Source organism: Ambystoma mexicanum, chromosome 3p (assembly GCF_040938575.1).
Source record: "Ambystoma mexicanum isolate Mex_15411 chromosome 3p, UKY_AmexF1_1, whole genome shotgun sequence".
Classification (NCBI taxonomy): domain Eukaryota; kingdom Metazoa; phylum Chordata; class Amphibia; order Caudata; family Ambystomatidae; genus Ambystoma; species Ambystoma mexicanum.
In genome coordinates, this window is record NC_090925.1 from 1,038,274,586 (window position 1) to 1,038,287,433 (window position 12,848).

Here is a 12,848-nt window from a genome sequence, read left to right on the forward strand (position 1 = left end):
GACAAGTTCAACAACATTCTTCATGGCAGAAGGCATGGGCAATGAGAGATTTTGGGCTAATTGGGTGGGGAGATAAAGTCAAGTCCACCTCCTGGCAATTGGGTCTGAGCTTACGTGCTGCTAAGTGAACCGAATGTTCCAAACTTGTTACGAGCGTGCCAACCAATTGTAGAAGACCGTATAACAAAGGGCCTTATAGTTTGAGAGCCAATGATATACTGTGTACTTAAAAGTGTTGAAGATTACATGTTTTAGAGGTAGGCATTAGTTGTCCACCTAACAGCAGATAGCCAATCACAACCCCAGCCCTTATAGAAAGTATACTTAGATGTTCCCCTTGAACCCATCACAATCCCAAGTAGGTTTTTCTTATTTTCCACATAGTATGACATCACGTCTGACGTATTATAAGGATGCTTTTATGAGAAATGCACTGAGCGCTCGAGCAAACGTCCGTTGATGTTCATTGTAACTCCCTGTTTTAGATAATTATTAATAAAACAGTAACTTTACCATCTTCCTGAGTTAGTTCGATAATTTAGTGTCTGAGGTATTCTGCATCCCCATCCATTGCATGCACAATACCCAAAGGGCCATATGCTCATGTGATAGCAGTGCGGATGGTTGGAAAAGATAGAAACTAGTTTGTCTCCAGATTTTTGGATGATCTGGCATCCTCTGCCATTAGCCGGAAGATTGCAGGGTTTCCTGTGGAGAGTGGCCAATAGACATAAATTTGCACGAAGAACCACGATGGTGGGCAGGTCCCCCTTTGATGAAATCTCTGCCCGGTTTCCATGGGTGCTCTGCAAACAGAAGGCAAAGTGGCCGGATTGGAGGAGGAGTAGATACTGAAGGCCTCGAGTCGATTAATGAATGAAACGTGAGTAGACTAAGGGGAATGGCAAATGAAGGGGATGTGATTGTGATAACTTTTTAAGTAACAGGAAATATTGTGTGAAGAAACGGTAGCGCCTAGAGTCCTGGCTCAAGGGAGTTTCAAAAGGAGACATTTCAAATCTCAATGGGGGTAGAACAGAAACATATAACACGTAAACGGGTTTGTGTAAGGTGGCGTCTCAAACCCTGTGTGGGGTACACTGTAAAGGCAAGGCGAGAGAGAAAAAGGTGATCACAGTGTTTATTAATGTGTGATGTCGACTAGTCTGTATGTTGTTTGTTGAGTAAAAATATCGAAGAGCGATAGAAGTTGTGAATTAGTTGAAAAAGTTGAGGAGCAATAGTGATTGAACATAGCAAAGTGATTGGTAACAATCAAAAGGTAGAGATAGCTAATTAAGAAATTAGAGGCTCGAGTAGGGATTGATGGTGTGTGCTCATATTTGTTGTTTTAAAGGCGTTCAAAAAGTGGTGATGTAAGCAAAAGTATAAAGGTTAGTTCATAAGGCTGGTAAGTATTGACAGTCAATTGAAACTCGTCATTATGGGAGATATTCCTCTGATGCGCTTATGTAAAATGCTACCAATCCATATGCCCAAGCTCAAACAGTATAGTGCGGAATGGGTGAAAGGCAAAGCAGATAACATGTATGCCATGTCCACAAGGGGGATCATTCTCAAAAGCAGTATTGCAACACATGACTACATACTTGCACACTGCCTACACTGGGAAGAAATTAGAAAAAAAGATTAGCCATTCTATAGCTCTGGAAAATGTACCATGAAAAAAGGGAAGATCTGCCACCTGAGGAGTGGATGCTTATTCACCGTAAGGAGGAAGGTGTTAAGCCCTCAGTTCCACGTACCTCGCCCAAAGTAAAAGGTGCCAGTACGGAAGAAATAGGGTTATATCCTTTAAAGGAGTTGAAAGCGGCGACGGGGTAAATTGATCCAATGTACGAAACCCCCGCTTTTAGTGGTGATGATAGTCCAGAGGAAAATAAGAGAAAAGAAGAACTCTATAAGATCATACAGGACAAAGAAGAAAGGAGTGAGTGGTCGAATCTGTCACGAGAAATAGACAGGGAAATTAAGAGATGGAAAGGAGAGAAGGATAAAGCTAACGTGATAGCGCTTGTGCAGAACGAATGGATGGGAGGACAGATATTACGTAAAATAGATGGGAAAGGAATTGAGGAAGTTAGGCAAAGAGAAGATAAGGACAAACAAGAAAGAAAAGACAAGGAATGAGAGAAGAGATTGAAATAACATGAGCAGAAAAGGAAGAGCAGGGAGCGCTGAGAACATATATATCAGGAAGAGCAAGAGAAAAAAGAAGAACAAGCAGAAGAACAACGAAAATATGACAATGGATGGAGAGCAATAGAAGATAAGGATAGAAGAGAAAGGAAGAGAGAAGTGGAGGAAGCGTAAAGACTAGGGAAAAAAAGATTACAGAGACGAAGGGATGAAGAGGAAAGAAGGGCAGGACTAAGGAGAAGAGAATGAAGGTAAGAGGAAGAAAGAATTAGAAGGGATGCTAGAAAACAAAGAGAACTAGATGAAGAAATAGAACAAAGAAGAAGACAGCGTGGTCTTGATACCAGTCTCATTCATAAGAAACCACTAGGGCCAAACCCAGAAATATGATGGGACAGAATAGAAGAGATTCCTCTGATGAAGAAAACAATTGCAATGGCATCTAGAGTAGTTTTCGAAGAAGAAAGCTTTGATGCGGTGAGCATTGGAGAAACGATCGAGAAGGCCTATCAAGAATGAAAGGAAGATAGCAAGTATGGAATTCGAGGAAAGAGGGATGGACCCCAAGCATTTCAATCACAAAGTGAAGAAGAAATTCTGTTTAGTCACGGACGTAGAGCAGTGTCCTTCAGCAGACTGAACCTAGACAAAGGTGGGGAAGATAATAGTCACTAATGAGGGACACGGAAAGAGAATTTAGTCTTGGGGTAAAGGTAGGGAGTGAATGTGCCCCTGAAGGAAGCCTGCAAATGGATAAAGAAGTAAGATGGTCGGATCTAGCACAACCTAAGGATAGGATGCCAGATCCCATAGCATATCCAGAGCGTCCCTGAGGACGATCGTATAGGGAAAATTGCCACCATATGTGAGCAGGTTAAGGTTGTTACCAACAAGGAGACAGACAGGGATGATCGTCCATGCCATGGATAGACTAATGATGGGAGCTGGTTCTGGGTTGGGGATCACACAGTTTCCCTTATTGGAAAAAGTGGTAGCAAGACCACAGTATATCTCATGGCTGCAGATGGTCAAGGACAATGTAAGATGTAAGCTCCTGAGCTTGACTTCGGGCGCTGGGAAATGGATATATGAATTAGAAAAAATGACAGGAGGAAAAGTGGAAATGTATGTTTCTTGATCAGCTCTTCAGGTTGTCAACTACACCTTGCAGGTTAATGACTGTGCAAAGAAACACAATGGAGAGGCTAAAACATGTGATGTATTTCCTTTTGGAGTTGTGTAAAGGTCTACAGAGATGTATATCTCATCGGAATAAGGAACAGCTGTTTGTTTTTGAAGTGAAAATGGATCTTGGCTTCAACCCAGCTCTAAGAGATGCCCATTTCATGCATCAAAGCACTACATTTTCAAATTGAACTAATGCGGAAAAGCACTAAGTGTGAATTATATTTTACAGGGAAAATATAAATATGGATAAACATTGATGGAATTGTTGAAAAATAAATGCTTATTATACATTGCACTGAGGTGCAGAGCGGGTGTACTTACGATTCATGAAGAAAAAGTGTGAGGGGGATGACCATTTCTTTAAGTAATAAAGTGTGCGTGAGGCTGCAGTGGGCCTGATATGCCCTCATCTGCTGGGCCACAGGGAGGTGGAGGAGAGGAGTTGTCTTGAGGGCCTCACAGAGTTTTGGGAGGTGACAGCACAGCCTCGCTGGACAGGCAGCAAAAAGCCTAAAAGCAACGAAGCTCCTCTAGAACGCACTCAGTATTAGTTGGTGTACACATGGTAGCTGGGGCCTGTGCCGTGTTCCCAAAATAAGCCTGGGACCCTGGGCGATGGTACAGACTTCCTGTAACTAGTGTCGGTGGATCCCACATCTTTGAAATGTTCCTTATCTACTTGGAATTGTAAGGCTGAGCCAGTTGCTTCTTAAGCCCTACAAAAAAAAACGGTGAGCCTACCTGGACTGCTAATATAGGTAATGACCACCAATTTTTAAAAAAACACATTTATTTTCTGAAAACATTTTTGCATTCCCCTTAGGTTTTGACTTCAAGGTTTAGTTACATAAAAACAATTCATAAAGCAATATAATAAATATCATTCATCTCCTAAAACCAATTTAAAGTGCAATATGCTAAAGTGAGAAAGTGTGCAATGTAAACCACAATAACCCGCTGTGCAAACATGCAATTATTAGCTAGATCCTCTTAAGGGTTTGCATAACCATCATGTGCTTCTTAAGCCATTCCACCAAATATTGCTTTGCAACACGCTACGGCCTACCCCACCAATTGCTTGTCCCGCTTAACGTACTGAACACAGCAATGCTCGCTTGGAGGGTCAATACCACACAGTACTTAGACTCCAGAAGCGGAAACCCTACAGTAACGTCAATAATCTGGTAAGTGTAGTTTCAGGGAACCCCTTTTTTCAACAAGGTTCCCGCATCTGGCTTAGAATAATCAGTGCTCGTAGTGGTGGAAAAGAGACCCATCCACCAAGTCCTTTATCACAGAAAAAGCTACCAATGAATCTCAGGCATATGTACGAGTGCTAAGAGGTGCACAGGGGAATGCGTGAGTGCAAGAGACTCGTTATGTATGCAGCTAGACTGAATCTTTGTCATAGGTTGTAGCTGCATTCTGATGCAGTAAATTCATTATGTGTCCAACTAGACTGAATTTTGCCGCAGGTTGTAGCTGCATTTTAAAAGCAGAGATGTTGTGCTTGGTGTAAAGTTTGGTATATATTTGGTATAGAGTGAGTGTGTGCGAGTGAGTGGACTGGCCTGCGGCTAAGTTCCCTAAGCATGTAGTGCAACTGGTTTAAAAGCATTGCCTGTTACTTCATGAATCCCTCAGAGATCTAGCTACTTTTGAACATTGACCTAGTATTGCTGCATTAAATACATCTAAGTGCGACCCACTGCCTGCCCCAAAATACATCTAAGTGCAACACATTTCCTGCCCCCAAAATACATCTAAGTGCACCACATTTCATGTCCCCAAAATACATCTAAGAGAAACAAATTTCCTGCCCCAAAACACACCAAAGTGCAATGCATTTTTCTCTCCCCAAAATGCCTCTAATTTCAACACATTGGGCCTCATTACGACCCTGGCGGAGTGGGTTTACGCCAGCGTTATTCGCGGCGGACCCGTCCGCCCTACTACGAGTTCCCGTAGCGCCATGGAACGTTTTCCGCCTGGTTTTTCCGGGCGGAAAAATCCATGGCGCTACGGGACCTTGTTGTTAATTACGCCACCGTATTTTACGGTGGCGCAATTAACGCCTTCCCCACTCCCATTATACCCTATGGGGCAAAAATGGGAATGGGGAAGGGTAAAATGGGGAATGGGGATTTACCGCCCCGCCAAGGTCGGCATGGGGCGGAAAATCCGCCAACCTCCATGGCGCTATCGGCAGCTTTCCGCCGTGCTCCGCGGTGCATTTAGCACCGCGATTTCCGCCAGGGTCGTAATGAGGCCCATTGTCTGCGCTGAAAAATACATGTAAGTGCAACACATTTCCTGCCCCAAAATACATCAAAGTGCAGCACATTTCCTGCCCCCTAATACATCTAAGTGATGTTCCCCAAATACGCTAAGTGCAACACATTTCCTGCCCCCGATATATGTCGAAGTACAACACATATACTGACCCTCAAATACATCTAATTGCAACACATTTCCTGCCCCTGAAACAGATCTAACAGGTTATCTTTGGAGGGCAGCAGGTAATCTACTTAAAGTACTGATTCAGTGATAGTAATGTAGAAGTGGCAGAGTTTTAACTGAGCTCAGCAATGGCTGTGCTCACCGCCCCGTGCCACCTTACCTTGTTGTAGTTGCCGGGTGTCCCGCCAGGCATCCATGGGTGAACAGCGGCAAACAGGGAGTGGGAGCTGCCCAAAGGGGAACTGCCCTTTGCCTTGTAGCCCTTAGTCGACTGCCCAGGCAGGGCTGCCCTGATGCTCCTAGTTAAGTGGCTTTCTTCCTCACTGGAAGCACCAATGTGGCATGGGTGGGCGGGAGAGGGGAGGGAATAAGGGCTTGTGATGGGCCTAGAGGGAGAGGAGGCACAGGGACTGTGAAGCGGGTGAAATGATAACAAAATGAAAAAGAAAGAAATAGCTGCACTGGAAGAGTGCTGGGATGTTCACCCACAGGGAAGGCCCGGGCTGCAGGCTGCACCGTTGGACCCACTCCTGAAAGTCTCCAAACCTTGATAGAAGGATTCCAAAATTGGTACATCCCATCACACTACGGCTCAATCCAATTTACCCAATTCCTGTCTAAAATTGAAATCTAAGATGGACGTTTGGTAGCAGTTGTGAACTGGAAGGAACACCTGACAGGGACACCAGCTTGCCTTTTTATGGACACTGACTAGAGTTCATGTGACATAACTGTCTATTGCTAAGTAAAGGTTCTTTGGGCAAAGCTGCCCTCCAGCTGGTTTGACATGCTTACTTCTTACCAGTCTAGCTAGTGCGCTCCACCACGTCGCTAGCCTCCCAGCGCAGAAGCGCTACAACCGCATTTTTATTTCCAAAACCTGAAGCAATGTGGCAAGTGCAGTGTCTCCCGGGCGCCATGGCAACGTACAGCCATTCTGGCTGTGTTGTATGTTTTCGATTTCTCTCTGATATCAAACCCACAATTTCGAAATGGCGTCTGGAAAGAGCCTTCATTTGTGGACAGCTGAGAATGAAGGATACTGTTTTAGGATTGGAAAAATATTTTTCCACAAGTTGGTTATTACATTTGTGAGAAAAGAAGGGGATGCATGCACGGCATGCATACAATATCCTCCATTCGGGAGATTCAAGCCGAGGCCCGTTTTTTTCCTGCATTCTGGGACTCGTAGTTCTGGATTTACAATGGGAAAATCCAAGACTGGACAGAATGTAAAGTAGACCCACTAGTATATGCCACTTAAAACGGGGTGCATTGGAATATATGCCAACCCCAGTTAAAAATGATGCATAGGGCCCTCTGAAAAATACCAGCCACACTCCTCGACTGTTCGATGGGAAAGCAAAGATCTCACATCCTTCCGTGGTCAGCTCAGAGATGTAATAGTTAGCCCCTTAACCTGGGAGAAAGGGCGTGCATTGCGCGAGGGCAAGATAATTGGTACCCCATCTGATTCTAACCACCTTAACTGAGGAGTACCACGTGCAGCCCGTTGAGGTAGCAGACGTAAATTAATCAAAAAGGTGGGGGCAGGGGGAGAGTTTTCTCCGAAAAGATCTCAGCCGCCATATTAGACACATGGCGAATCACCTCTGTGACCACAGAGGCGTACAAACAAGCACACTGCTTGAAACATACACCAATTAAATGCTTCAATTTCGCAGCCTGTAAAAGCCAAGCTGTGCCACATTAAAATGCAGCATCTTTGGAAAAACCGTCTCCCCGCCTAGCCGAAGAAGAGCTGCTGTGTCTTGGCTGGAAGGAGGACCAGACGCTACCTCCCTGTTTTATGCCCTGAAGCACCACAACCCAACAATCGACCATTGTAGCTGAGAGTCCAAGTGCCATACTGCGGGAGGAGTCCAAGTGCCATACTGCGAGAGGAGTCCACGTGCCATACTGCGAGAGGAGTCCATGTGCCATACTGTGAGAGGAGTCCAAATGCCATACAGTGATAGGAGTCCAAGTGCCATACTGGTAGAGGAGTCCAAGTGCCATACTGTGATAGGAGTCCAAGTCCCATACTGTGAGAGGAGTCCAAGTGCCATACTGTGATAGGAGTCCAAGTGCCATACTGAGAGAGGAGTCCAAGTGCCATACTGCGAGAGGAGTCCAAGTGCCATACTGCGAGAGGAGTGGAGAAGGCCACTGAGACAGTGCCATTGGGAGACTCAGAGGTCAGCACCTAGAAGCTACCTTCTGAGCACTGCTCCTGAAAGTATGAGAGGGTTTGCACTATTGCAACAAGCTAAGGCAGTGTTGGGATTTACCATTTAGCATGAAGGGCTCAAAATATTCTAACAGCCGACACTGGCAAAATCGTACTGGGATTTATGCTGTTAGGATATCGGAACTTACACTGCACTGTGCTGCCATTTGCTTGCCTCCAGGCACTTTGGCCGATCTAAAGGTAACGGGAGAGGGGGCGGTTGTAGGAGATAGAGGGGAAATGCAATATGGCTTTGCTGTTATGTTGCTGCCTACCCTGAGCTCTGCACGCAGGTCAATTTCTAGATCTTCTGTATCAACAGCATGTAGGCTTGTGTGTCCAGAAGGGAGCCTGCGGTTCTTGTCGTACTAGGATGCATTGGCCTGGGGGGTGGTATGCAAGTGGGTTGTAGAGGTGTATTGGTCTGATGTTGGATAGCGTTTGGGTGGGGTGTTCAATTGCCATGCGTGGGCAGTGCAGTTGGTATGCATATTGTCAAATGGAAGTTAGAATTTGAGAGGGCTAGCGTGGGCAGCAGTCAGTGAATTCGATGGACTGGTTGGTGAGGGGGTGTAGATGATCCTGAAACTACATACAGTTAATCAGAACATGACATAGTACAGCATGAACAAGGCATAGAAGTAATTAAAAAGTATTCCAGCTATCACCTCTTTGTTTTTGCTTTGTCACCCCGAGTGGGACGGGTATGCCCAGACGTGGGTCCCGTGCCTGCCGGCCCGGGGGACCCAAGATGCTCCTCACTGATGAGGCCTTATAAAGCCAAAACATGTCTGGGAATGCTTGCAGTCGCGTGCAGAAGGAATGTGACCTTGCAGTTCGGGGTGGATGGCCCCTTTTGCAGTGGGACCAAGCCAGATTTGCATATGGTCTTTCCCCTCCAATAATGGCATAGCAGGTGAAGAACGATGGTCTGGAGGGTTGCCCAGAGCAATGCCAGAGGTTAAAAATAATTTGAAACCTCCCAGCCATCACCACTTTGTTTTTGCTTAGTCACCCCGGGTGATACGGGTATGCCCAGACGTGGGTCTCATGCCTCCGAGCCAAGAGACCCAAGCTACTCCTCACTGATGAGGCCCGACAAGGCCGAAAAATGTCTGGGGATGCTTGTGATTTCCTGCAGAAGGGATGTGACCTAGCAGTTTCAGCTGGACTGCCCCTTTTGGGGTGGGACCAAGCCTGATTTGCATATGGTCTTTCTCCTTCTGTAATGGCTTGACAGGAGAAGAACTATGGTCTGGAGGGTTGCCCAGAGCAATGCTAGAATTTATGATTCATTCTAAACCTTCCAGCATCACCTCTTTGTTTTTGATGACGCATTAGATGTCACAGAAACACATCAAAATGGCCTTAATAGGTATCCTATCACTGGCCTCTTGCAGTCAGGTCCTACCTCACTTTGTCACATTGCCACTATCGGACTTTGTCACTCTCTCTCTCTCTCTCTCTCTTTTCTCTCTCTCTCTCTCTCTCTCTCTCTCTCTCTCTCTCTCTCTCTCTCTCTCTCTCTCTCACAGATATATTGTACCTTATGCAGCTCAAGGAGCTGGGAATTAGCAGATTACAGAAAGGGGCAGTATAGAGATGCCACTAATTACCATAAACTAGGATTATGGGTGGCAAGAATGTTTGAGTCATAGAAACAGCTGCTTGAGCAATGAAGACCCCAGGTATCCCTTCCAAATGCCTTAGTATGTAAGTTGACAGGCTGCGTGCTGTCTCAAAGCTCACTCTACATTGCTCAGTGGCCAGCTGGGACCTTTACACATCAGGGAACACCCGTGGGGGAGATGAATCACGTTTGTCTGGTCTTCATCAGGTGATCAGGACATTGGCCGTAGCCCCTGGTAGTTTCAGAGGTTTGCACCAGTATCCCCCCCAAATGAAACTTGCAAAGCTGTAGTCCATGCTCTGTCTATTCTATGAAACTGAAACTTGCCCTACTGTTACTCATACTATACAAAAGTGGGGGAAGCTGTCCCTGCCATGGCCTAAGCACTACTTGTTTTAAGAGACTGAAGTTTGCCCTGCTGTGGCTCATACCATACCTGTTCTGTGTGTGTGAAGCTTGCACTGTTCTGGACCTTTCTACACCTGTTCTGTGTAAGGGATGCTTGCCTGGTTGTGGCCTATGCTGTTGCTGTTATATGAAACTGAAGATTGCCCTGCTGTGGCCAATGCTATATGTTTGTGGGGAAGCTTGTCATGCCGAGGCCTATGCCGTACATTTTTTGTGTGACTGTAGTTTGCACTGTTGTGGCCCTTGATGTCCCTGTTCTGTGTGAGTGGGTGATGCTTGCTTGGCTGTGGCCCATGCTATATCTATATGTGGACAGCTTGACCTGCTGCGTCACTGCCTGTTCTGTGTGAGAAAAGCTTGCTCTGCTGTGGCCCATGCTGTACCTGCTCCTCACTGTGGTGTAATCTACCCAGTTGTGGCTCATGCCTTATCTGTTCTGTGTGAGTGAAGCTTGCCCTGCTGTGGCCCATGCTCTTCATGTTCTGGGTGACTGAAACATGCCCTGTTGTGGCCCTTGCAGTGCCCTTTCTGTGTAACTGAAGCATGCATAGCTACGGCCCTTTTTGTACTTGCTTTGTGTGACTGAAATATGCCCTCTGTGGGCCTTGATGTATGACTGAAATGTATCTAGCTGTGACCCATGTTGTGCTTGTTTTGCGTGTGGAACATCTGCTCTGCTGTGGCCCCTGCTGTACTGGTTATGTTGTGTTATTGAGATTTATGCCATGCTGCACTACCATTTGCACGGCATCTAGGTGCTTTCTGTAAGGAACACATGGTGACAACAGTAAAGACTAACACAAATGATCACAGTTAAGGGGTGTTTATTAAACTATTTGCAGGTTGGAAAAACACCTAATCTAAACCTAGATCTAAGATGGGAGCAAGCGTCAACTATCAAATGAAAATAAGGCAGTTCCAGTGGCGTTGTGTCAAATAAAAGGGGCCTATACTTAGAAACCTATTGCCAAACCTTACAACTAATACAAAAAGGGTGTGGGATGGTTTTCAAGAAAAGAAAGAAGTGTCCACAAACAATATGTCAGGATGCTGTAGCTCGGATCTCCCTTCCCCACGTTTTGAGCACTGTGTAAAATGGGAACTTGGAGCAGACACTCAAGCTTTCCCAGCATGAGTTGACAGTTCCACTTGCAGCTATCAGGACCGTTGATAGCCAAGTCTAGTTTCTCTTGAAATTCTCTTGCCTTCGATGGCCTGATGTATTCAACAACAAAATAAAAGTTCCTTCAACAAAATGAAAGTTAATTTCCTACTTTTGTTTTGGGTGAGGATTCTTCACCCCTGGATCCCCCTCTTTACTTTTAGCTGCACTTATAAATCTTACTGTCTTTTGAAACAGTTCTGGAGGACATCCCTCGGCAGGGTTCACCATTGTCAACACACTGTTCCTTGGGACTTTAGACGTGCCACTTCTCGTAGGCATCCCTCAGTCAGGTTAATTCTTGCCATCTTCACATTCACATTTGTTTGCAGGATTCACTTCCCTGGCTTTCTCAAGTTCGTAGATCAAAGGCTTTCGACTGTATAGGGATTTTGTTTGACCTCTTGTATGACCACTTTGACCTAACTTTACGGCTCTCCTAAAGCCTTCTGGTTTCTGTAGTTGTACTCAAATGGGGATCAACCAGAGTTTCTTGGAGCAGCACCCACGTGGTGCTGGTCTCCCCTTTACACTTTTACAGTTCTTTGAACTTTCTCAACTTTGCCACTTGCTACTTTCATTCACCACAGCTGGTTCTTATCGGCTCTCCCCTCAACTCACTGGCTGTGATGAACCGCTTGGCTTTCTTCTCTGCTGGAGTCAAGGCTCGTACCACGATAGCAGGAGTTTCCCTCGCTCCCGCTTATCATTGTCGACATGCTCCGTGTACCATTGACATTTGTTTCAGCACACTTGGGCTATTGTCCTCAGTCTTACGATTCCCTCTGCAGAGGTTTCGCGGGTCTGCGTTGTAAAGCACAAGTTCTTGTCTCTCTTTTTCAGCCTCTTGATATTCACTGCTTTCTCCTCCTCTTGAACTGCCGGTTCTGAATAGCTGTCTCATTGTGCGGTCTGCCTTGCTCGTACTATGCTCTCTTGCTCCACCTTTTATCCCTGTGAGGAAGGGAAATAGCCATCAAGTGTGTTTGATTCTGATTGAATTGCCTGACTTTGCCTGACCCTTGTATTGGGACATGTCAAGTAAACGGCCCTAGTGTTAGTCCATTCTCTGGTGTGTTGTGCGGAAATGTTCGTGTCGGAAAAGGGGGGGCAGTGGTTTTGAATGTCCTATGTGGTAGGATGGGGAAGAGGTGTTGAAAGAAGGGGATACTGTGTCTCACCCATCAGTGTCCCACTCCCACTCCCCAAGGACCCCCCTACAGGTGATCCTCCCTCACTGGTCCACCCCCAGGAACTGGATCCAATAGCGATGGCCGTGTCTTGGCCACCTGGATGACAGATCCCCGGGGACTAGCCAGGGGGACACCTTCATGTTTCTCACATTTTGCACAACTGAAAGAAAGAGGGCAGGTGGGACTAGTGGCAGGAGAGGAGAACATACAAAATAGCTCTGTGTTGTATTGATGGGTGCCAACTGGAAGTACCTTGAGCTCTACATGTGTGTCCTTTTCTAAGTGTTCTGTTTTGAGAGCGTAGTGGCATGTGTATCCCAAAGGGAGCCTTTAATGTCCATGCGACTAGGGTGTGGTATCTGAGTTGGTTGTAGAGGAGTCGTTTTCTGATGTCTGATGTCTGTTGAGAGGGGTGTT